Source organism: Chelonia mydas, chromosome 2 (assembly GCF_015237465.2).
Source record: "Chelonia mydas isolate rCheMyd1 chromosome 2, rCheMyd1.pri.v2, whole genome shotgun sequence".
In the NCBI taxonomy this organism is placed as follows: domain Eukaryota; kingdom Metazoa; phylum Chordata; order Testudines; family Cheloniidae; genus Chelonia; species Chelonia mydas.
Genome location: NC_057850.1, coordinates 114,420,235 through 114,446,678, shown reverse-complemented (window position 1 = coordinate 114,446,678; position 26,444 = coordinate 114,420,235). Strand labels below are relative to the sequence as shown.

The following is a 26,444-nucleotide window of genomic DNA, read 5'->3' as shown; positions in this document are numbered from 1 at the left end:
CTAGAGTGTTCATTTTATGTTTGATCAGTGGAGTATTGAAATATCACATCTTTGCCATTGAAATTCTCTTCATGATGGAGAGGATGTGACTGTGTATACGTTTCCTGTAATTTCACTCTGTCTCTCTTGGGTGATTGTTATTCCAAGCTCCATCTCCCATTTACTTTTGATTATTTCTGTCTCCTTTTCATCTCCTCCCAATATGACTTCTTAAGTGTCTGCAAAACTGCATTAGGACAGTGAAACAGACACTTTGAGACAGGTTTGGGTAAAGCAAAGAAAAGCCTTCTTAGACTTTGGGGTTTATTTGGTGGTTAAAATTAATGGCACCACATTCTGAAGTCACCGTCTGTTTTGTAACAGTCTGCTGATCACAACTCAGGTCCATATAGCATAATACAACACAAAAACTCCAGCAGACTATACTGGCTCTTATTTGTCTGTTCCCTGGACTAGACTATCAGTTTCTCTCCTCCCCTGCTACCAGCTAGCTCTCTTTTATAATGTCCCGTTAGCTGACTCCTTAACTCCCTGTATGCCTGGTTCTGTAACTTTTCTCAGCCTCAGATGGGAGAGAGCTCTGTAACAGCAGGTTAGGCCAATGAGGATTCAGACCACCCTTGTCAATACTCTGTTGCCAGACAGTGGCACTAATACATTCCAACACTTTACATGCTACCATTATGAACTACTCCCAATGTACAGAAAGAGTTGAGGTGAGCCCATTCTCAGGGAATTCCTCCACTGAGCCCTCAAAGTCACCATACTACTGTTGGTATTATTTCTTTTCTAGAGTTCTTGGGGTTTAATACTTCTAGATTACCAGACTCTTAGGGTACGTCTACACTGCAATTAGAGGTGTGACTTCAGCACATGTAGACATACCCAAGCTAGCTTTGACCAGGTTATTCAAATAACAATAGCAGTGAAGCCACAGGAGTGCGGGCTAGCTGACTGAGTACCTATCAGGGTCTGGGCAGGCTTGTACAACCCATGGTGCCACCCATTCTTCACTGCTATTGTTATTCGAGCTAGCTAGATCAAAGCTAGCTCAGGTATCTCTGTATGTGCTGCAGTCACACATCTGACTGCAGTGGAGACACAGAGTCATAAGAATCCCTAAATTAAAAAATCTAGATAAGGTCAGACTAAGTATTTATTCATCTAATTATTAGTATTTAGAGTTGAAAGCAGGCGGGGACAGCAATCAGTGCACCATACCATAAATCCCCACATACAACCAATGTGTGATACTACAGTTTTGGTTTTTCTTCCATCTGCAAATATGGCATTTGCTTTTGGAGAACCCAAATCAGGAACGGCATCAAGTGCTATGGAGGTTGCTACTGTAAGCAGCTTAATACAAATTATGTCCCTGGGAATATCAAGTGGTATTTACAAAATAAGACTCATCAGAAAATCTGAAACTTTATTCTCTCCAAAACTGTGGTAACTAAGTAATTGGGTGATGTATGAAATTATACATACTCCAAACACTTTTGAGGTAGGATACAGTAGGATGGGGCTCCACTGTTTAAAATGCTTACATTGCTTTACATGACACAATCCATGAGCTGGGGAAGGAGCAAGAAAGGACAACGATGAAATAAAAAATGTTGTATGCATCTCTTCCTGGTCACCTTTTACTTACCATTAACTTCTTAGTTAAAGGAGAAGAGGATTTTATAAAGGAACCTCTTCCCTTCCCCCGTGGGGTTTGTTGTAAATGACCAATGTTATTCTGATGAAAAACAGAAACGTTATTGGCTTTTCTCAATTTTCCCTGCTTTTCCAGTGGCAAAAAATGGAAAAATGAAGGAGGAGGAAGGGAAAAAAGAGGGGGTTGGAAACAATTTTTTTTCAAAAACTGATTTTTGATTTTTTTACTTTTTTCATCTAAAGTCAAAACATGCCTAAAGGAATAAAAAAATGTCATTTAGAGAAAAAGGACATTTCCTGTAAAAAAAAAAAAAAAAGTTTTACAGGAAATGATGGAAAATTTTACCAAGTCTAAATGCAGATGTGAATGCCTGCAGGCTTTTTTAAAACACACAGAACTTTGCCTCTTTAAAAAAAAAACATATTGTCTGATGTATTACAGAATCAGAATGAAATATTTTCATTTTACTCTGTCAAATGCTTTCTCCAACACCGATTAGTTAGAATACAGAGTCATCTAGACATTTAAGAGATGTTTATTAAGACTGTATAGAAAGCACCATCATTGTACATGGCCCTGTAAAGTAGGATGAGCTGTGTCAAACTAAAAGCTCTACCCAGAAAACCAGCAATGTGAACACACAGGTACAGTGTAGTACAATGCAAATCAGGGCAAACACAGAAAGGCATGTAGTAGGTGGGTTTTTAGAAGTATTTGAAGGCAGGCAGGTAGGGTGCTTGGTACATATTGATTGGAGGTGCTTCCAGATGCATGGGGGCCACATGAAATCTGGCACAAAGTTGGGAGTGAGCAAAGGAAACAAAGGAGAGAAGGTTGGGCAAAGGTTAGGAAACATGATGGATTGTAAAAGGTTATGAAAATAAGGATGGGCATTTTGGAAGGCCTTGAAAGTGAAGAGGAAACTTGATATACAAGAGTCTGAGGTCTGAGGAAAGGTATTGCGTAAGGTATCCTTCAGATACCTGATTATTAATGATTAACCCTTTTTTAACTGTACGGATTTAGTAATGCATCTGCAAAGTCATTGTGTCTATAATTTCGGTTAATGCCACATAGTCAAAATCTACAACGTACACATAGGAGTATATAAGGTGTACCAAGAGGAGTCTTTGCTCCCTTGAGGCATAAGGGTCATAGTAGCCTGTTTCCCAGGTAGGTGGTAGGGAACTGTTGTACGGTACATGAGAGGCTACACCAACACCTAAGTGTTTTTAGAACATTCTGTTAATCCCTTCTCCAAGCCATCTGGCTTCCTTTAAATAACTGAATAATTTGATCATTGTTCATAGTCTTTCAGCGATAAGCAGCTTTTCTGCCTACGTAACTGAAAGTTTAGGAGAACTGGAATCAGTCAGAAGTTGGGGGCGGGGGGAAGTGTTGTGTTTTGTTTACTAACGAATCATCAGAGTAGTTTTGTTCCAACTAAAGAATGTCATAATATTGAACAAAGTTTCCTAGTATCTCACCGGCTTTGTTTGAATTCAAGTGTCGAATTTTTGTCCTGTCCATTGAAGCCTGTTGTTTTCTTAATTGAAAGGTTAACAGCCAACATGTCCTATGAGACAACTATTTTCCAGTAATAATGTTGCTTGGTTGATTCTGGGCTGTCATCTTATAAGAGTCACTCTTACCAGAGGGTGCCAGAATGAATAATCTGGAGGCTCTTACTAAAAGCTGATGAGATGAAATGCATACAGTGACTATTGTTCTTACCTGTGTTTACCGTAGACTTCTGAATGAGAGTCTAAATTCACCTAACCAAAAAGAAGTGTTTTCTCACTTGAGCATCAATGTGATTTTTATCCCTATTACTGCCAGCTATTGTTCAAAAATTAAGTTCAAGAGTAGTTCTAAGAAGCATTTGAATGACTAGAGTTGGGGCTTCTGGCTACTATTTCTTATCAGACTTAGAATTTCCCGTGGTGTACTTCCCATGCTGCTCTAACTTACCAGAAGTGTTGGAAGATTTGCTGGATTGGCATCCTGAAGGCACTGAGAGGGAATCAGATGGGATATACTTGAACATTTCTGATACTTGATTTACTTGGTCATGCTGTTGTCTGACAATTTCTGTTAGGGGGCTTATTCCTTCACCCGCCTACTTCCCTGGTCCTTCTCGCATGAACAGAAAGCAACAATACCCGAAGTCCAAAGGTGCAAACAATTCAATGTTTATTGGGGTGAACTTCCAGCAAGCATGATTCCAGTTTCCTTCCTTAGTGTCCCCCTTCCCAGCTCTGACACCACAGAGCCTTACATGTGTCCCTATTCCCATTCCCCCCCTTAGCAAAACATGATTCCAATTTCCCCACCCCCATTCCCTGTTCCCATTCCCTCCCCCCTTACTTCCTGATTGACTGCAGACTATATAGTAAAACTTGAATTCTGCTTAGCTATACCTTAACCAATCATTTTCCTGAAATTTAACTAACCAGTCCTAACATATTGTAACGTGATTATTTAACCAATTATATCCCACCACCTTAATTGGTTTACACCCAGCAAAATTAATTATACAGCACACAGAAACAATCACAGAACCAGACAGAGACCATGCAAATAAACAATAGCAAAGTGGGAACTATAATGACAAAACAATACAGAAGTGAGGATTTCACAACTACATCTATGAAGACATAAGGGTTTCCCAGCTGTGTCTTTAGATAAGTGAGTTCTTGCCAGACAGGACGCTATCAAACTAAGTTTCCTTTTACATCTTCTAGGCACTTCCCTTTCTCTGGAGGCGATAGGCATTATCAGGACAGGGTTGTATTCCTAACAGCCCAATAGCACCTTATTTCAATGTGACTAGGTTGGAATGTGAGGATGTGACCGTTCGCTTCCCAGCTTATGGCTGCCTCTGCTGCTTAGCCAAAGGCCTTAGCCTAAGAACAGGGCCTCTCACTGTCACGGTAAGAGAAGGCCCTTACACCGGCAGACAGTGATTTTGATTTTTTTTTAATACCTCTATAACTAGCTAAGTGATAAGAATACACCTAAATTAGAGTATAGGCCTTTACAGACAGGCCTGAATATCTATATCCTACAATTTCATGTTTCTAAATTTCTCTCCTCTGAGAATAATGATTGTTTTACCACTTTAAATTGCCTCTTCTGATTTCAAACCTCCATATATTTATATTGCATCCACAATGATGCCAAAAGACTTTAGAGACTTTGGGTTAAACGCAGCCCTCGTGTAACTCTGACTTGTATGAAGTTACATCAGGGATGACTTTGGCCTTGACTGCAGAGCAGAGGCTCACAAACTTTTTTTACCGTGCCCCCCTTTCAGAGATTCATGTCCCATACACACACCCCTTCCTCCACATTATGGGAACAGTAGAGAGATAGCCCAGCCAGCTAAATTGGCAACAGTGTCAGGAAGCAGGGGCTGGTGGGTGCTTGGGAGGGTGCAGGGAATGGTGGATCCCCAGGAGGCACTGGGTTTGGGAGTCGTGGGTACCTTGAAGGATACATGGGATAGGCACTGAGTGCCTGCGAGAGGCAAGGGGACTATGCGGGAGGTGGGTGCTGACCAAATTCACCCTAGAATATTTAAGAAATTGACTGAAGCAATATTGGAACCATTAGTGATTACCTCTGAGAACTCATGGAGGAATCATAGGCTAATGGAGTGGAGAGCTTACTTATAAAATCTGCAGATAACTCGAAGATGGAGGGGTTGCAAACATTTTGGAGGACAGGACTAGAATTCAAAATGACCTTGATAAATTGGAAAATTGGTCTGAAATCAACAAGATGAAATTCAGTAAAGACCAGTGCAAAGTACTACACTCAGGAAGGAAAAATCAAATGCACAACTACAAAATGAAAAGGAGGACTTGTGGCACCTTAGAGACTAACCAATTTATTTGAGCATGAGCTTTCGTGAGCTACAGCTCACTTCATCGGATGCATCCGATGAAGTGAGCTGTAGCTCACGAAAGCTCATGCTCAAATAAATTGGTTAGTCTCTAAGGTGCCACAAGTCCTCCTTTTCTTTTTGCGAATACAGACTAACATGGCTGTTACTCTGAAACCTGTCAACTACAAAATGGGGACCAACTGGCCAGGCGGTAGTACTGCTGAAAAGGATCTGGGGGTTATAGTGGAACGCACATTGAATGAGTCAACAAAGTGATGCAGTTGCAAAAAATAATCATATCAATCTGGGGTGTACAAAAGGGAGTGTCATATGTAAGACACAGGAGGTAATAGTCCTGCTCTACTCAGCACTGGTGAGGCCTCAGCTGCAGTAGTGTCTCATTTCAGGGCGCTACACTTTCGGAAAGATGTGGCCAAACTGGAGAGAGTCCAGAGGAGCTCAACAAAAATGACAATAGGTTTAGAAATCCTGACCTATGAGGAAAACCAGGGCATTTTAGAGAACCTGATAACAGTCTTCCAATATGTTAAGGGCTGTTATACAGACATCAATTGTTCCCCATGTCTACTGAAAGCAGGACAAGAATGGGCCCAACCTGTAGCAAGGGAGATTTAGGTTAAATATTAGGAAAAGCTTTCTAACTATACAGATAGTTAAGTACTGTAATAGGTTACCAAGGGAAGCTGTGAAATCTCCATCATTGGAGCTTTCTAAGAACAGGTTGGACAAACACCTGCCAGGATGACCCTGTCTCAGACCAGGGGCTGGACTAGGCTATGAATATACTTATGTATTAAATAGTCAATCAGTGTAATTAGAGAGATGATTTAAAGGCTGTTGCTATAAATATCTTGTAATGGATTAAGGCAAGATTCTTGGAGAACTAGGATCAGGCCCACAGTTTGGAGTAGAATCAGATTTAGGGAATATAGATCACTGGTTTCCAGCAATTAGCCACCTTCAAATGTGATCTGGGTCTGTGCATCAATGCTGTGAGAACTGATCAGTTCCCAGGTGCAACTGAGAACCCCATTCTCCAGGAATCAGACAGTATCAAGGGTAGAGAAATTTACTGTGAACTAGGGGATCTTGGAGGAAATAGTCTATTAGGAAAGCTCTTGGTATTTTGAAGGAACCAGGCCCTATTTTGTCTTTATACACCCATTTATGTCTCATTTTAACTTGCTCCCTTTAATGTGCACAACTCACAGTCCAGGATGGTGAATGGATTTCTCTTTGAAAGCTGAAGAACTTCTTCTGCAGGCAGGGAAGCAGGCAGGCATATGGGGTATATCTTCACTGGGAGCGGGGCCGGGGGCGGGAAAGGTGTTTTATTAAGATAACTCGGGTTAATATAGCAGCGAGGGCTCAGCAACTCAGCTTTTAACTCGGGTTAGCAGCTTGCGTTCAACCCCAGCCTTCCCTATAGGCTTTAGTTTGAGCTGCTAATCCATGTTGCTGTGTCTTCACTGCTATGTGAACCCTAGTTAGTTAACCTCAGTAAAGAACACACTGTTTTTCAAGTGAAGACATACCCATAGTCAAGATTTAGGGGACCTGGGCATAATATGGAGCCACTCTAGTTTATTACCATTCCCTACCCTGCCTTTCCCACCCCATCCCTCTCCCATTTTCCATCTCCTCCAATTCTCCTCACCGCTTATTATTTTCTTTAACAGCTTTATACATTATTTTATTTTAACTAGTTCTTTAGCAATTATACTTTTCTATTCTCTTTTTAATATTGTTACTCATATTTAGGGTGACCAGATGTCCCAATTTTTATAAGGACAGTCCCAATTTTTGGGTCTTTTTCTTATATAGGCTCCTATTACCCCCTATCCCCTGTCCCGATTTTTGACACTTGCTGTCTGGTCACCCTACTCATATTTATCTTGCTACTGACCCCTAGGTGAGGGGACCAAGACAGAAGCAGCACTGAAAGCAAGTGAGAAACTAAACTGGGCAGGAGCAGCCGGCACCATGATAATTTCCCCTTGTTCTGACCCCACAGAAATCCACAGCCCCTTGCTCCACAGGGACGGGGCTTTGCATGGTTTGTGGGAGGCAGAACAGAACTGTTCTCCATGATGTTCTCCTATTAAAAGCAGCAGATGTGCTTGAAATATTATTAGCAGCTTTTTAGTAGCACCCAGAAGCTCCAACTAACATGCTCATCGCTGTAAAGTTAAACAGTAAGGGACGACTGTCCCTGGACTCAAGTATTTATAAGCCAAAGAGACGTGACAAAAGAGGCAGAGAAAGGGAGTATCATTATTCCCATTTTACAGACACTGAGTGATTAAATGACTAACAGGGAGACTGTGCCAGAGCTCCCCATGTCTCTTTGTTGTAATCTACCTGTTGACTAGTCCTATACTTGGGTTGTGAATTCTTTGGGGCAGGGACCCATTTTTGTTATGTTTGTACAGTGCCTGGCACAACAGGGCCCTGGCCTTTAAGTGCTAATTCAAAACAAGTAGCATTAACTCTGTTCTGAACCCCACTCTGGGTTGGCGAAGTTGCAGGCAAATGACAGCACGGCTCCTGTAGGGCCAGTGCTACCAGGGTGAGTGGGAGAGCCAGGGAAGCAGTGAGGAGGTGCTGAGACCTGGTGTGACTGCATGTTTCCAGAAGGATAGTCAGGGGCCACAGGGTTAAGATGCCTTTGTTTTCTTGATGCTCTCTAGCAGGGAAGACTGGAAGGAAACACCGCAAAGTCAGAGAGTTTCCTGGCCCCCTGGTACCTTCCTGCAAGTATTGCCAAGAGAGGGTATAATTCAGCCCTTAAGGTATTGGTTCCATTAACTAGGAATCATGAAATTACTACAGTGTTAATAACCACCTCAGTTATAAATACTATAAAATGATTCTTCTGGATTATATTCCAAGATTATGCCACCTTTGATAAGAATGCCAGATGACTGAATAGAGGATTTAAAAAGGGCTGGAGGCTTGCCATGACGAAGAGAATTAGCAAACAGTCTATATTTCATAACAGGAAATCTCTCTTATGCCTCATCCCACTGCAGGCCTTAGCAAAGGCAGAGTCAAGCCTGAACTTCACACACACAGGCTCTCACGCAGAGAGAAAGCCAGCCAGGTTCGTATTTAAAAACAAAACCCCGAGTCTTTTTCGGATAGAAATATTGTAAAGTGTGTGCGTGACTGTGATCGTGTGAACATGGAAAACTCAGTGTAGGTAGATTAAAAGGAAAGCTGTGCAGAGGCAGAGATGTGTTGTACTATCCTGGGAGATCTTGGCTACTCATCAGATGAGTCTGCCCACTGACGTGTGGGTGCTCTGCTGCCCAGAGTTATTTTCAACTGAGAAGGGAAGGATGGAGGAAAGGGGCACCCATTTTAAATGGTGGGTCATGTCACAGGAGTTACGCAAGGAAGATTCCCGGGCTCTAACAAGCTTGCCACTGTCCCTGGCAGTATACTGTATTTAAATAAACATAAATCCTCCGTGGGGTGCATTTAAAATGCTATCAACTTTGTGACCCACCTTCAATCAACCAGCATGACATCTCTGTTACAACCAGAGCACAATAGGGGAGCATCTACAGGGTGGCAAGTTAAAGTTCTGCAGTAGTTAGCTAGGAACCCAGCCTTTGTCCAGCATAGCATAGCTGAAACTTTTGTTCTGGCTAATGATCGGATTTTGTCAGTTAGACTCAAGTGTTCAAATCTGTCCATCCGCAAAGCTTGACCTCTTGACACATTCTGAGCAGGGTCTGGGTTAATTCTTGCCTTCCTCCGCTGCATCACTGCTAGTCTCTTTACCACTAAATTGTGCAGCAGTCAGCAGCAATTTCTCCGCAAAACACAACATAAAATACGCAGAGCAGACCTGACGCCTGGATGGTTTCAAATGTGCTGCCCCGGCACGCTAGGAAACGGAGCATGGTCCCATCACTGCTCCCCAGGCAAACCACAATGTGCCATTTGCAAAGTCACTCACCCTTTTTGCTTAGGATGGTTGTTGCTGGTGAGCTGCCACAGTAAATAAAAATAGAAACACTACCTACCATAGACTGGAAGAAGAAACATCTCTCTTCCTTAGGGTCAGTGCTTACTCACTGAAATAAGGGTATATGTGTAAAAACGGTATCCGTCAAACCATCAAATGGCTTTTTCATGGTGGGTCCCGATAAGCTGCAGCACAGTAAAGGCTACTCAGTTTAGTAAGATTAGCCAGATAAGAGGGGAACATTGGGGTGACAGAGGTAGTCGTAGATGTGTGGCTTCAGTAGAGACCCATTGATTTACAGCAGTGGAGGATCTGGCTCATAATCTATAAAAGTGCATATAACCTTCCAGACTGAGAAATGTTCCATGAGCCCCTCCATTGTCTATCAAGATCTCTAACCCTAACCACAAGGAGGTAAAGTTTTGTAACAGAAACCATACCAGCATACCGTTATTGAGGCCTTAACGAGCATTCTTGACAGGCATCAAGGGAGTAGGACACAGTCCTTTTCTTGCAATTATCTTTCTTTGACTTAGTTACCAGTTCTGCCATAAATAGTTGTCTCTCTCATCAGGCCATCTGTGAGCTGTTAGAATACACATGACTTAAGGTTATCATGGAGGTTTGCCACATAACGGTCAGTGGTCTCACACAGCAGCTAATTTCTTGTGTTTTTTTACTGGTGACATTCTTATGTGAAACAAAGAATTCTTGACATTTTTAAATCACTCTCTCCAGCAGTTTGCAGCCCCTTCCTGATCCCACTGGCATGTATTGTGGCTCGCCCAGAGGCATTGGAGGCCTATATGCAGCAGCGTGTAAGATTTCATCCTCTCCAGTGCCACTCGTTTGCAGGCAATATGGAAGCTCTGCAGTTATTCCATGTAGTTCCCCGACAGGTTCCCTTCCAGACCAGGAGATTCCAGTGGCTTCATTTTCTCCGTTTTTGCAAAGGTTTCATTTCCTTCCAACCCCATGTAGTAGATGTGTGGTGTGTTGAGATGCTCGTAAGAGAATGAATTGCATTTTCTGGCCCCAGACACTTGACGTAGAGCAAGGTTGCAAAAGATTAACATTCCTGTGATACAACAGGGACCTGTGTCCACTGACTCCAGTGGCTACTGCTACAATGAAGAGATTAAGGGGGACTTGGCAGGGATACACAGAAAACCACACACAGAAGACACAGCACTCCGAAAAATAAGCATCACACTGATACCTGCAGATTCCAAGCTATGACATTAAGTGATACATTAGAATATTCTGAATTGGGGCACCTTGGTGAACAGCCAATCACCTCAATTAAGTAGCTGTCCTGATTAAAGAGGAAAAGGCATTAAAAACCCAGCCTAAATAGATTTTAGGAGACATAAAATATTGCACAGAATTAAAAATTCAAGAATAAAAATTATATTCACTGCCTTTTGTCTTCATTTAATACTTATTTAGCAGAGGTTAGAATGTAAGATGAATTTAAGCACCACTTAATGACTTGGCTTCAGCTGGATGTATGCTCATTAAGCAAAATTTATACTAATTTGTCCTGATTAAGCAACAGTCATTGCTATTCACCACCATTAGGTGAAATAAGATTTCTAGCAAAGGAGCCACCCTGATTCAACATAGCCCTTGTTATGTGGAGCACGTGGTATCTGTGTCATCAGGGGAACCCACAGAAAGATTTTTTGGTTTTTTAGGCTCCACAAAAATGTCTGCTTTTTAATTTTTTAAAAAGCCATAAAACACTCCAGGGTCTGATACTATCCAGGGTCCTCACAGCTACAGAGGCCTAAAGTCCATTGAACTACATGGAAAGCCATTGAGCTTTTGATCAGGCCCTGAATGAAGGCACTGAGGGATTTATCCCCACAAATCCCGTTAAATTAGTAGCCACATTCACTAGACAGTTCTGAGAATCTCAACCTAGACCTTTCTGTCTCACAGCATGTCCTAGTTGGGGTGACATTGCACAGAGTCATGATACATAATCACTTAAAGAGACAGACCACAGAAGAGCACTGACTGGTAGCTCTGGAGGAAACTGCCTGTCAGGTTTCCAGATGGAGGTGGTGCTGCAGCTGCCATGAAGGACAGTGGAAAATGAATATGAATACAAGTGGCAGAGTCTCAGAGGATGGTGAGTGTTCCATGGCAGGGTGGTTGCTATTTCTGCTACAACAGGCAATGTCAACAACCTGAGATTAAAATTGTTACTAGCTGGACCACACAATATTTAAAGAGGCGCATTTAAAATGATTATTAATATATATGAGGTTGCATTACTCTTAGGCCCCAATCCTGCAAAGACTGGCGCACTGTGAGCAGTCCTATTAAAAGACTTACGCATGTGTTGAACTCAGTGGAACGACTCATAGTACGTAAAGTTAAGCACACCCTTAAGCCTTTGCAGTATCGAGGCCCTAGGCTAAAATGGTTCTCAACCCGCGGCCTGCAGGCCACCTGCGGCCCACTCAGCCAACAGCTGCGGCCCACGTGACATCCTCAGGGCCATACAGGCAGTATATATATTCTGTGGTTGCAGCCCACATAACACAGAGAGCTGCATATGCAGCCCACAATGGCAAATCAATTGAGAACCACTGCGCTAAACTCTCTGGGGCAGGAAACATGTCTTGCGATGTTTGCAATGCACCACGTAAATTTACCGCACTATACATTATTTTTAACATTAATTTGGATATCTCCACCTTTCAGCCCACAGGTTACCAGTACACTCTACAGGCTCGTTATTTCATCCTTGAATTGAAGCTTTTTTCCCTTTAGTGGACATCATTCTATCTACGTCATCCACGCTGTGCAATGATTTTTGCTGAGGCAGGTATTTGCAAAAGCAGAATGTAATTTCCTGGCAAGAATTTAGCCAGACACGTGAGACTAATACCACTGTTCTTGTGACTAGTGCAATGGGATGTTTAACAACTACTGCAATAGTGCCCAATACCTCAGTTATACTGTCCATCAAAAAGACATCTTCTCCCTCGTACTATCTCAGAGAATAGAGCTGGTCAACATGTCCTTTCATAAAGCAACAACAAAAGCCAAACAAATAAAAAACAACCCCCACCCACAGTATTTTTTTTATTTTTTATTTTACAAAAATAAATCTAATTTTCCTTCACAACATTAGCAATGGAACAGAGCCTTGAACTGGGTTTCTACGTTGACACTTACTTTACAAGCCCCTTTTCTTTCCCAGAGCAGGTGAAAAGGAGCCTTAGGTTTGGTCTTCATTAACAACTTATGTCAGTATAACTACTTTGCTCAGAGGTATGGAAAATCCATACCCCGGAGCAACGTAGTTCTACTGACCTAACCCTCAGTGTAGACAGTGCTATGTTGGCAGGAGGGCTTCTCCTACCGCCTCTTGGGGAGGTGGAGTCCTTATGCTGATGAGATCTTCACTAAGCGCTACAGTGGCACAGCTGTACTGGTGCCGTTGCACCACTGCAGCACTGTAAGTGTAGACACACCCTTATGCTGTGTCTAAACTAGACTTCCAGCAGCATAGCTACATGAGGAGGTGTGATCTCTGACACTGCAGAAGTGCAGATGCCATTATACTGTACTTTTGCCGGGATAGCTTGTTTCGCTAATGGGGGGGGGGGTAGTTTTACCAGAACAGAGCACAGTGCAGCTCCACATAAGGAGCACTTTGATAGTACAGTATATTGGTATTCCTGTACTGGTAAAGCACTTCTAGTGTAAACATGGCATTTGCATAAGTGAGAATCAGGATCTCATGTCTGATGCCCCCCTCCACGAGGATGCCCCCACCCCCGGTAATTGGTTGTGGATGTTGCCTCCATGTTCATATGTTTTTACTGTGGTAGTTGTAAATATGGGGAGCATTTATGTCATTAGCATATTATTAAATATAGTACTGTGGTTTTGAGTGTTGTAAAGGCTCCCAGAGCCTTGGGTGAGGGGCATATCTATATAAAACAACCACCACCAGCAGCATCAATAAAGTCTAAAAAAATCACAGCACAGGTTTTTCCTCAAGTAAGTGCTACAGGGAGATCTGGTGAAATCACGTCTACATGAGTGCTTTGTTGAAGATACACACCACAAAGCAACAGCAAGGGAAAGAGGGAGCATACTAAGAGCAAGGGACATGAAGGCATTTGAGATCTTTGACTGTCACCTGGCATTATTTGGCTTTGCTACTTTGAGGATACCTTTTCTTTTGTTCCTCGATGGCATCATCTACTGCTCACCTAACATACAGTCGGCTATTAAAATGCAGAGGTGTTCCATGATAAAATTTATCATCCTTAATCTTTCTGTTTAAAGTGTTCCTGCAGTGCAGGAGGTCACTTTGCAAACATAGTACTTTGGTGCTGCAGATATATTTTCCCCTTGACTTTTATGTCAGGTTTGCTGAATTTTACAGGGATAAAATTTTATGCTACACCCAGCGCTGCAACCCACAAGGTCAACGTCACTCACAAAAATCTGCCTGGATATGTTTGTTTTGTTTTGTTTTAAACTCAGAAGTATTCTCACCCTTCTCAGAAATAGTTCTGACAACAGAAAGAATTCTTAATTTGGGATTTAATGGTGGTGATAACTGACTGTATTTATGTTCAAAGCAGCAAGGAGGTGTCTGATGTGGTCAACCAAACAGAGCAAAAGGAAGCAGAAATATGTTTTGAATACAATGTTTCTGAAAAAATGTCTCCTTGGCAATCACATTAACCTGAATAGCCAAAGGTGACATTTTACCTTGACGTTTGTCTATAGAATTTTATTTAACTGGTTAAATTGGTGGCCTGATTTTCAGACATGCTACACCCGCCACTCCAAAAGGGCACCTAATTAGGTACCCAAAAGTATCTAGTGATATTGGATGCTCAACTTGAAACACCTTAAAAAGGACCTGATTTTCAGAAAGTGCTGAGCACCTGTCTTTTGAAAATCAGGCCCCCTTCAGGTCAAAATTGGACACTTAAGACCCAAATGTCAAGAGCATTAGGAAACAAGAGTTTTGGTTTGACCCATTATATAGATCAGGTGAACCTAAAAGTTCAGATCTGAGCTGAACTTCACACTGGATCTAAACTTCACAAAACTGAGGGGTGTGCCGAGATGGGGTTTAGTTCAGGCCTATCACTAATGGCTATGGTGGGCACAAGATAAAGAAATCTATACAAATGTACTATTACATTTTCATTTTCCACAAATTTTCCTTACATTACAAACTCTTTCCTTACATTAAGGAGGATGCTTTAAAAAGGCACAAGGTCCCACTGAAAAGCAAATGAAAAAGATCAGTCTGATGTAACACTTCAGTTTACACAAGATTTTTACATAAAATGATTCACTTCAAAAAGGTATTGAGCTTCTGCCGTAGGAGAGCAGGACTGTATCATAGCCAAGAGCTGTGAGAGCAAGCAGACAAAACCAAGCTGTTTTTAAAATACTGCTAGATTTTTAGAACTTTAACCATACATAATTGATCCACATGCAAGTCTAGAGCCGAAAAATTGTACTTGTTTTGCAGGAACCGTGGGCTTTTTTAAAAATAGGAACTCAGTGTTATTTCAAAAGAAATTCGCCCTGCAGAATAATAAATCCTCCACATAGAGTTGGTCAGAACTTTCCATCAAAGTGATTTTTTGATACTACTTTCCTGAACCGAGCCCTCTCTGAATGACAAGATGGTGCAGATGTAAGATAATGCAGCAGGTTAGTGCTTTAGTCCACAAATTCAGATTTTGGTCCATACAGTAAGTGAAAATGAGTAAATTCATCCCAGTCCTTACTGCACATCCCAAAGCCATTCCAGAGTTTAGCATGCTTAGAACTTTCTGCTCTGGAGAGTTCCAAGATTAGCTCAGATGGAGTATTGTAATTTATGGCTTGAGATTTTGGAGTTGGTGGAACCCTCATTTGAACTTCCACTTCCTTCATTTTGTGCCTGTATAATATGGCTTAATCTCAGATGGGTCCCCCCGTCCCCCTGGCCCAGTGCTGCCATATCACTAGTTTTTGGTATTTTCTGTTTGACTTGGCAACACAATACTTTGCCATCAACGAGACTCAGAAAAATAAACTCCCGCTACAAGTCAATTTCATACAAGGTTGAAACACACACATGGTTATTTTTTCCACCAGTTGTTTCTTTGAGAACAGATGGTATTTGCAACTTTTGGAGATGTACCTATTTCTAATGGTTTACTCTTATATGATGAACTTAGTAATAAGGAAATAATTGCATCTGGTTTTGGGTATTTTATGTGGTGTACAGAGTATGCAGTTTAAAATTATTTGGAAAATCATCTGCAGTTGCAAGCCACCAGGAGCTATGCCAGGCTCAGCTGAGTCAGCCCTCAGGATGCAAGGCTTCCTGCTAGTAATTGACAGGAAACAGTTTGCTTCCGGTGGTGCTGATTCAGCAAAGCAATAAATCACTGAAATAGTGTAATGGCAATAAGAAGACACAAATTAAAGTGATACACTGCAGAACCTCCTCCAGTGCGTGGTACTGTCAGATGTTACACTGTAAAACCTGGCATAATCATGACATATTCTGTGGTAACTGATTTTGACCCCCCTGCATCACGCATGAAGAATGTGCATATTTTTGCTGAAATATTTAAGTCCCACAAATCTGAACAGAGTCTCCCCCAGAATTGAAGTAAACAGATGAAAAATGGGATATTCCTTTGGGTTGATGTTTCTTGCAAGCAGAGAACTTTATGGACTGGGATGTAGGCGTTCTGGCTTAGTAGTCGGAGCAGGAGTCAGGTCTAGTGGGCAGAGCGGGGGCACAGGCTGGGGAATGAAGCCAAGGGTCAGCACCAAAGTCAGCTGCCAATTACCAGAGCCAGGGGTCAAGCCAGAGTCAGGGTCAGAAGTCTGACGCTGGAATCAGAGCCAGGACTGGTAACTGATGGTTGGAAGTAAGGTGTAAGGGCAGGAACTGGAGGCCAGGCAAGGATCAAGCATGGAGCGGGAGCATGGTGGGAACAGGAGCAAAGACAGAAGTGAGCCAGGAGCACAGCAAAAATCAGGAACAGGGTTGGGTTCAGAAGGCAGGCACAAACTGGGTCTGATGCAACCACAACAGGAAATCACCTTGTTGCTCAAACAAACTTCCTGCGCCCGCTTCTATCTTAAATCATGTGATTGGATCAAATCAGTGGTGCCAGGCGATCCTCTAATCTGGGATCCCTTTGATGGTGCTTTGGCTGAGGCTATAGTCCTACTAGCTCCTCGGCCCACCAGGTTTCAGCAGATGCTGGGTGGAGGCCAGGATGCAGCAGCTGTCTGGGGACTCCCTGGCCTGTGGTTAAGACCTGGGACATCACATTAACCTACTCAAAGAACTCAGTCAGCTGGAGACTCTCATGCCAAGGGTAAGAAAAGGGAAGGTGCACATCTCAAGTGAATCATTCAATAAAGAGACACAAAAATTGATATCTCCAATTTGCTGTCCACAGGTCTTAGTTAAGCCTTTTCTCTAAGTATTTATAGTACGTACATTTTGTTCCTTGTTTTGTTTCAGTTCACTTTTTCTATATAGTGAAGCTGAAATGATAACAGATTATGGGTAAAATCTTCAAAAGTGCCTAAGTCCCATTTCCAAAAATGACTTTGGCTTTTAAATGCCTAGCCCATTGATTAAAATGGGACTTAGGTGCTCTAGAAAATTTTACACTTTATTTTTTTAATTGCTGGCACTGGTCTAATGTTACTCACCAGTAACATTATTCTCACTCAGGCTCCCGACTCAAAACCAAGATTTCGCATTTCCCTGTGTAGTTGCCACAATCTTCTGGTCACTCAAGCTCTTCATCTGGAGATTGCCTGTTAATACAGGAAAAAGAAGAATCCATGAGAAGGAAGCTGTACTGCATGTGTGCTGTGAAATTTTGAAATCATCATGTTGTTGCATGAGAAAGTGACGTGTTGTTAAGCACAAAGCCTTTAGCCTTGGCACACTACACTGATGTTGCAATTATAATGGGAAGAATCTCATCATTTCAAGAGGAAAAACAGTTAAGAAGGGTGTAATACACGTCAGCTGTTTTTTAAGCCCTGTGAGGCAGATTGTGATGTAGCGTAAGTCTGAAGTAACTCTTTTGACATGAGGGGAGTCACTTTTGATTTATGGTGGTGTAGGTTAATGCAGAATTTGGCTGAGAGAATATACAAACAAATTAAAACCTATGTTACATGTGTTGTCCATCATCAGCCTCATGTTTAGGGCACTGAAATCAAACAGGGCATTTTAACTGATTTGATCCCTTACTGGTAATCGGAAAATCAACACATTCAGCTGCTTAGGGGGAACCGCCAAATCAAAAGTGATAGGTCCTTGTGTGAAAATTATATACTTGAGCAATTTATGAATGAAAGTGACCGATACTCCTGTCAGCTGCCACTATTAATGCAAGCAGGCATCAGGCAATGTGCCTTCATATAGCTCTGTTGATGCAGTGCATTTCTAGCCTACAATAGCTCTGAAAGATCAGTGATGAATAGCTAAATGGTCCAAAACTGTGTTGCTATTTTTGAGATGATAATTGGGGATTACATCAGACAAGAAAACTAATTTAATTTGCTATGACTGGCAAGTCAGTTTTGATCTCTGATCCTGAGAGGTGATAAGTTAGTGCAGGAACCTACTGACCAAAGTCACCCATGTCAAAAAGAAGCCCTCAAAAGCAAAAGCAATCAAAAGCTAGACTTATTCCTAGAAATCTGCTGCTGCTTTACTACAAATATCATAAGCAAAAAAAAAGCAATCACAGTTACCCTTCCCAGCAAAATACATGCTCTGTTCCTTCATTGCTGAGGCTTAGTGTCTCTACAATGAAGCTAAATATGCAGGGTAGATTGCAATGGATAGTTTTAAACTTGGCTGGACACTTATGACAGTGTTGCTTGTCAGAAAATAAGTGTGTTTATTTTATCCCCTAAACTACCGGGATAAGTTTTCCTCCTGACTCCAGACAGGTTATTTTGATGATGTTTTTTCTATAGCAACTATAAGAACCAGTCTTGCTACACTGGGCCAGATTGTTACCCTCACCTATACTATTGCATGGTGCCTGACCTTGAATTCAGTGGGACCATGGGAGTAAAAGTATCACAATATGGCTCTAAGTAATCATTGGACTGGAGTTTTATTACATGGCCAAATGGGTTAACAAAGAGTACATACAGTAACTGATTGACCAAGGAGGATCTTTCACAGGGCAGTAGGCAGGGGATGGTTCCATGAGTCAGATAGATGCTTTCCTCTGCCTTCCACTCACCGTTTTATCTATCTATTGTGGTGTTTAGATGTTGCTTGTAATTATTAGAATTGGGAGCACTGGCTGTTGGGAGTCTGAAAGGACAGGAAACAGGAAGGAGCGGGGAGGAGTTGAGAGGCTGGGAGAAAGCTACAGAGGGTGCAGCAGCAGCTTGGTAAAGAGGTTTCCACTTTGAAAATAAAGTCCTGTTGAAGCTTGTTAGTACCTTGCCTGGTTGATACAACATCTATCTATCTATATTTCATATTAAAAAACCTAAGTTAAAAGAATGTTAAGGTTGAAAAATCCAGGGCTCAAAAGCTAGGAAATGCAATATTAAGATTACCTCTGTAAAGCTTCATTTGGCTCCTGGTGTATATGCATTGTGAGACAGTATTTAATTACATGATCACATATTTTTTCCCATAGGATGCCTGCCTCAATCAGTGTACTGGATGGAGATGCTCTGGGCATGAATCAAGATGATATAATGGAGGACCCTCAGAAGTTTGGAGGTATGAACTGAATGAAGTAGGGGATTGCTGAAAGAGGAAGGAAGGTCTCATGGTTAAGGCAGTTGAACATCAACCCGGAGAACCAGATTCTATCCCCGCCTCAGGCACTGAGTTCCTGTGTGACACTGGGCAAGTCACTAATTGTGTGTTCCTCATTTTCTGGTTGCCCAATGTGAGACACCGGGAGTCAGATTTGTACACATGCTGAGCACTCACCATGGCAAAACTAAAGTAAAAGGGAGCTGTGCTTTGAGCACTGAGGGTATGTTTACACTGCAATTAGACACCCACTACTGGCCCATGCCAGCTGACTTGGGCTTCAGGGGCTCAGGCTAAGGGGCCGTTTAATTGCAGTGTAGACATTCGGGCTCAGGCTGCAGAATGGGCTGTAGGACCTTGCAAGGTGGGAAGGTCCCAGAAGTCAGGCTGAAGCCTGAACCCAAATGTCTACACCACAATTAAACAGTCCCTTAGCCTGAGCCCCGCAAGCCCAAGTCAGCTGGCACAAGCCAGCCACGGGTGTCCAATTGCAGTGTAGACATAGCATTACATAACATTTTCAGGGTAAGTACTCTGAAAATCAGGTCAACTGTGCCTCAAATTGGGCACCCAAATAGCTGACACTTATGAGAATTTTGATTTTAGTGTCGGTCTCAATTCCCCATGTGTAAAATGGAAATAACGGCACTTCACCTCACAGGCGCATTATGAGGGTAAACTCATTATTGTTTCCAAAGAGCTAAGAAGCTATGATAAGAATACTAGAACCCATGAGGAAATTATTGTGCAATGGCAGCTACGCTTCTATTTTTAGCATGCTAGCTCAATCCAAGCTGGGGCAGGTACGTCTACCCAAGCTGGAAATTACACCTCCAGCTTCAGTGTAGACATACCCTTAGTGACACTTCACATATTTTTTCCCAAACCATCTTTTGAGGTTGCTACTTAGCATGCTCATGCATACAACATCCAGGGATCTGATTTTCCTGGGGCAGAACTGAACACAGTGCTTTTTAGGGTACATCTACACTACATGTGAAGGTGTGTTTGTAGCACATATTGGCATATCCATGCTAGCTTTAATCTAGCTAGCACTGGTAACAATAATGGTGTAGATGTGGTAGCAAGGACTTCAGTATGGGTTTGCAACCAGAGCACTCTAGTTGCTAACCCAGACAGCCACATCTACACTACCATTGTTACTCATATTGATTAAAGCTACAATCACACCTTCCCCCAGCTATGTAGACATAACTTTTGTGGTATAAGTGGATATACAAGGTTTACTAGCTACACTCACAATCTCATTGCAATCAATGGCAGAACTTCTATTTATTTCAAAGTGACCAGGATTTGGCCCTTAGAATACAATTCAGGTAAGAGAGAAATTAAAGGAATTGATGCACTAATCAAAACAGACAAAAAGGAAGAAAGATTTTCTAGAACATTAAAGCAGAAGCAATTTACTTTTGCTGGCTATTAGCAAGACTACAGCTGTAACTCATATGCCTGTGGATCCAGTCATTTCTTTGTTAAGTATCCCATCCTTATCACCAGTCTTTTCTGTTATGTTAATGGCGTACAAAAAAAAGTTCAATTAAAAACATCAAATGGAAGGTTACAATGTAACACATTTATTTCTTAGAATTTAGAACAATAACACCCTTCATTTCTGGAGGTGGTATATGCACCCCCGTGCCAGGCGCAGGTGGGAGTGCTGGGGGATGCAGTGATAGGTGGGTTCAGGCTGGCAGGGAATATAAGAGGGAGGGTGGAGCCATTAGGGTCATGTGTGCGCAAACACATTATGTGTATATATGACTAATACATTTGAAACACACAAAACCGGAAGGAAGCATTTTGGTGGAAATCACAAATTCTGCAAGAAAAAATAAAATTCTGTGGAGAACATTAATTCTGTGCAAATTCTGCATTGTGCAGTCACATAGAATTCCAGCAGGAGTAAACAGTTCAGGCCCACTTCAGCAGCAGAAACTTCATTTTAAGAGGTATGTTGAGCTCTCTAAACTAACAGCAAACAGTATCACAAAGATATTAGAGCCTGCATATAATTTTAACAACTCCTCTATTTTTGTTTAAAACAACATGCAGTTGAGTCCTGTTAGAATTGAACCATTACTTTGGGGGGGGGGGTGGGATTCACCCTCTTTTCGTATAGTGGGAACCAGACAAGAAGGATTTATTCCATACAAAAAAATGAATTGGTGTTTGTGTTTCAAAAAATGGCTATGGAAAGAGAAAAACATCCATTACACAGAGTGGCAAACAGACAAAAAAGTGCTTCTTCACAATATTGAAAAGAGCTAGGTTATCTACAAGTGATGGGCTCATTTTTCCCCCACACAAAGCAATTACTGTATCTTCCTCTGTATGGAGTATACTTGTCAAGTCTGACATACTGGTTTGATTACTGAGGGAATGAGCAAAACAATGCACCCTGACAGCAGAAAGGCCTTGAATTATAGCAGATGCCATCTTGAGCTATGTAGATACTTTACACTTTGCCTTAAAAAATTTGCCAAAAAGAGGAATCACTTTTCCATAACTTCCTTTGTAAACAGGAAAAAAAAGAGAGAGAGAAAAGATAGTGTTTTCCCCTTTAATCAATGTTCAAAGATGTTATCTGAACTCCTACTGATGTTTAACTTGGCATTAATGCATGGGTACAGGTCAGGTATGTTAATAATTCACATTCATACTAAATGAGATTTACCTACCTATATTCTGTATGCACCAGTGGGGAAAAAAAAGAGACCAAATATATTATTATTACTGTAACAGCCAGAGATCCCCTTCAAGATCAGGGCTTCATTATGTTGGGTGCTGTACGAACACAAAGACATGATCGTTGCCCCAAAGAGTTTACATTCTAAGGCCTGGATACCACCACCATCTACACATTTGCTTTACATTACTACAGTGAGTAGTCCCATTGATTTCAATGTAAAAACTTGAGCTACACCTACCCTGCACACCATTGGAGGTGGCATGTACAATAGATGTAGATACATGCTGCAACGAAAAGGAGTTTGCATCCATACTGCGGTGTATAGCTACAGGTGTCCGTGAAAGGCTCTGGCAAATGGGAGGCAGTGGGAAAAGGCTCTGGCAGCAGGACACTATGCTGCTAAAAATAGCCATGTCGAAGGAGGATGCTCTGCTTGGGTGAGCAGGGAGCCATGTAGGGTACATAACCTAAGGGTTCAGGCATGTCTTTGGTCTACTTGCCTCAGCAGTGCCTCACCGTCTACCCTGCTATTTATACCCATGCTAGGCTAGCCATAAATGTACTCTACTCGCCAGCATAAGGAGAGTGCAGTGTAGATGTACCCCTAGTGACAGATGAATCACTTCAGAAAAAAATATAAGAATTTCCAAACCTCCACCAATTTCCAGAGCCAACCAGAATGGAATCCTTGGGAAGGTTCTAGAACATGAGAACAGCCCTACTGGGTCAGACCAATGCTCCATCTATCCCAGTATCCTGTCTTCTGCTAGTGGCCAGTGCCAGGTGCTTCAGAGGGAATGAACAGAACCAGACAATAATCAAAATGATCTATCCCATTGTCCAGTCCTAGTTTCTGGTAGTCAGAGGTTTAGGAACACCCATAGAGCATGGAGTTGTGCCCCGATCATCTTGGCTAATTGCCATTGATGGATTTATCCTTCATGAATTTATCTAATTCTGAAATATTCTGGCATAGTGCTCAATGGTCCACTAATCCCAAACACAATTAACAGAGGCAGAAATAGGTATTATCTCTATTACACTATTGCCAAAGGTCCCTAATCAGGCACTGAGACCCCAGCAAATAGGCACTGCAGAGACACTTACTAAACCACCAAAACATTTACAATCGAGGTTACAACAGATGGAATACTGATAACATTTTAATCTGGATTGCATCTTGCAATGACGGTGCCAACTGTGTACAGAAGGTTATTTAAGAATCTGGTCATTCCTTGTCCTCCTGAGGCAGGATCAAGATTTATAGTTCTTCTAGGGTACAGGTCATCAAATTCTATGATGGGAGTACATAGCTGCATTCTCTGAGATGCAGTTGGGGGTGCTGCTATAGTCCTCCCAGATTAAAATTCAAAGTTCTGGTATATTTTTCCTGGGTGAGGTAGCCAGGATGTCAATGAACCACCGAAATATTTCACAGGCAAGGATTTTGGTTCATCAAGTTTGACCTGTGAACTTTATGAAAATGAGGCTCTTTCGAAGAGATACATTTTTAAATTAAACTTCCAAAGATCACCCGTGTACAATAAATAAATAAAATGTATAGTTGTCTGATAGACAGAAATGATTTCCTGGGAACTTAGGTATATATTAAACTCTGGAAATGTTCCCACTAAATAAAACTAAACATACATTTTTTAAATTCAAGACACCTGGACAATTCGAGAAGGAGATGTTCTAGCACAGTGGTTCTCAACCAGGGGTACATGTACCCCAGAAGGTATGCAGAGGCCTTCTGGGGCTACATCAACTCATCTAGATATTTGCCTAGTTTAACAACAGGCAACATAAAAAGCACCAGTGAAATCAGTACAAACTAAGATTTCATACAGACAATGACTTGTTTATACTGCTCTGTATACTATACACTGAAATGGAAGTACAGTATTTATAGTCCATTGATTTATTTTAGAATTGTAAGGTAAAAATGAGAAAGTAAGTAATTTCAGTAATAGTGTGCTGGGACACTTTTGTATTTTTATGTCTGAGTTTGTAAGCAAGTAGGTTTTAAGTGAGGTGAAACTTGGGGGTACATAAGACAAATCAGACTCCTGAAAGGGGTACAGAGAGCTGGGAAGCTTGAGAACCACTGACCTAACATGTTGAAAAATGAAGCTTCATAAGCTTCCATGTGAGAAATTTTCTCTTTTTAAAAATGGACATGAACAAAACAGTGGCACAAGTATTTCAGGTTACCATACAAACTGAAAAGTTGGGAACAAAGCTGACACTCCGCCCTTAATTCACTTACCGTCAGTGAACAGAACATATCCTGTCAGCCTTGACTTTTCTTTGATGTATGTGAGTTTGTCAGACCTTCAGAGACAAATTTTCAGGAGCTGCCTCAAAATCTAAACCTGTGGTTTTGCACATATTTTGTAAGTGGCACTGGTGAAATCAGGTAGGTTTGTGTGTGCAGGGGAGAAAAAGAAAAGCAGGAAAAGGGAATTGAAAGGTTTTCTTCAGGTTAAGGCACTGGGCTGGGACTCAGGAGACCTGGGTTCAGTTCTGACTCAGGTTTCTGGTGGGACAATGGGCCTGACACTTGGGGGCAGATGCTCAGCTGGTGTAAATTGAAGTTACAATGGGACTATGGCAGTTTAAATCAGCCGAGGATCTTTTGTCACATTTCTTGGCACCTCAATTCCCCCTTTTGTAAAATGGGGATAGTAATAGGGGTGTTTAATCAATTTATTTTCCAATCTTTGTGAGATGCTTATATACTATGGTGATGGCAATTTATAATTTACTGACAATGGGAGAAATGGGAGGCTGTAGGGAAGGACATGAGAACAGAAAACGGAGGGGCAAAAGGAAGGGAGGTGATAAGAATAATTGGAGAGAAAGAAGAGGTAAATAGAGGGAAGAGACATGATTTAGAAGAAAGACAGATGGAAAGAAGGGTGAAAAAATAGTGAAAATCAGGAAGAACTGAAAAGAAGCAACAGAGATAGAGAAAAAACAGAAGATCTGTTCCCTATTTTACTCAGAGGGTCTGATTCATTATTGCTCTGTACCTTATGTAGTCACTTTCACCACGGCAAAATGAGTGTAAAATGCTAGCATTCTGATTTGCTAGCATTTTACATCCACTTTGCTTTGGAACACCCAAAATCAAACAAGTTTTAATACAAGTAAGTTTACAGACTTGCCCTTTATAATCCACGGGAAAAATTCTGAACCAAAGTTTTCAGGGAGCAGGTAATGCAAATGAAGGTAATTTCACTCTTTGAAAATTTCCGAACAAAAAAAAACACAGATGCTCTGCAATTTTTGACATGTGTCAAACAATAAATAATTGACCATTATAAAGAGGGTGAAATTTTGACTTTTGTTGAATGCTGGCAGAAAATGGAAATCCACTCGCACCAAAAAATTTGCATTTTTTGTAAATTTTTCCATTCCAAAGAGGAATGAAAAGTCAAAAATGAATTTTTTTCATATGGAGAGATTTCCAGAGATCGACTATTTTGGGAGAAGCAAAACGGAGTTTTTCAGCTTGCTGGCTGCGCCCCTGGAATGCTCTTGTCAATTTCACTCTGTCCCTGCAGGCAGATGGTGAAGTTGACAAAGAGTTTTCTAGACGGGCTGCTGAAGGCTCTCCACTTCCTTGCCGTCCCTCCAGCCCAGCTTCTGAAGAGGACTGCAGGAGAAGCAAAGAGCTGGTGTGCGCAGCATCCTCGCCTTCCCCCCATGCCTGTCTGCAGTCTAGCTGCAGCTCCTTAGCTGCATGCCTGGAAGTCTGGCACCCATTTTGTTTTCTCCCAGCAGGCAGAAAGTGAAATTGGCAAGAGACTTCCAGATGGGCAGCCGCGGACATTTCAATTTTTCTGATGGCAAATTGAAAATTTTCAGCAGAAAATTTCAATTTTGTGATAAGTGCAGTTTCTGGGGGAATAATTTTCCAACAGAAAACTCCCAGCCAGCTGTGCTTTCGTTCCTTCTAGACTGTCTCCTCTTTGCCCTGATATTCTGATGTGGAGGAGGAAAACTAGGGGAAAATGGACTAGTTTTAGGATTGGAAAAGTGATCTTCTTCTGGAGCTGGCACCACCTAGTACAGACTAGGGACCGAATGGCTAGGCAGCAGTTCTGCGGAAAAGGACCTAGGGGTGACAGTGGACGAGAAGCTGGATATGAGTCAACAGTGTGCCCTTGTTGCCAAGAAGGCCAATGGCATTTTGGGATGTATAAGTAGGGGCATAGCGAGCAGATCGAGGGACGTGATCGTTCCCCTCTATTCGACACTGGTGAGGCCTCATCTGGAGTACTGTGTCCAGTTTTGGGCCCCACAGTACAAGAAGGATGTGGATAAATTGGAAAGAGTCCAGCGAAGGGCAACAAAAATGAT

The 26,444-nt window shown here is 41.8% G+C and overlaps 1 protein-coding gene across 1 annotated transcript in view; it reads right to left on the bottom strand.

Annotated features, from left to right (window-relative positions):
- The window catches only part of F13A1 (coagulation factor XIII A chain), a 164,533-nt gene extending 147,239 nt beyond the window's left edge, over positions 1 to 17,294 (bottom strand). Inside the window, exon 1 of the mRNA XM_043540160.1 lies at positions 17,272 to 17,294. The gene's annotated coding sequence lies outside the window, so the exon portion shown is untranslated. The remainder of the gene's footprint in view (positions 1 to 17,271) is intronic.
- Between the last annotated feature and the right edge of the window lie 9,150 nt (positions 17,295 to 26,444).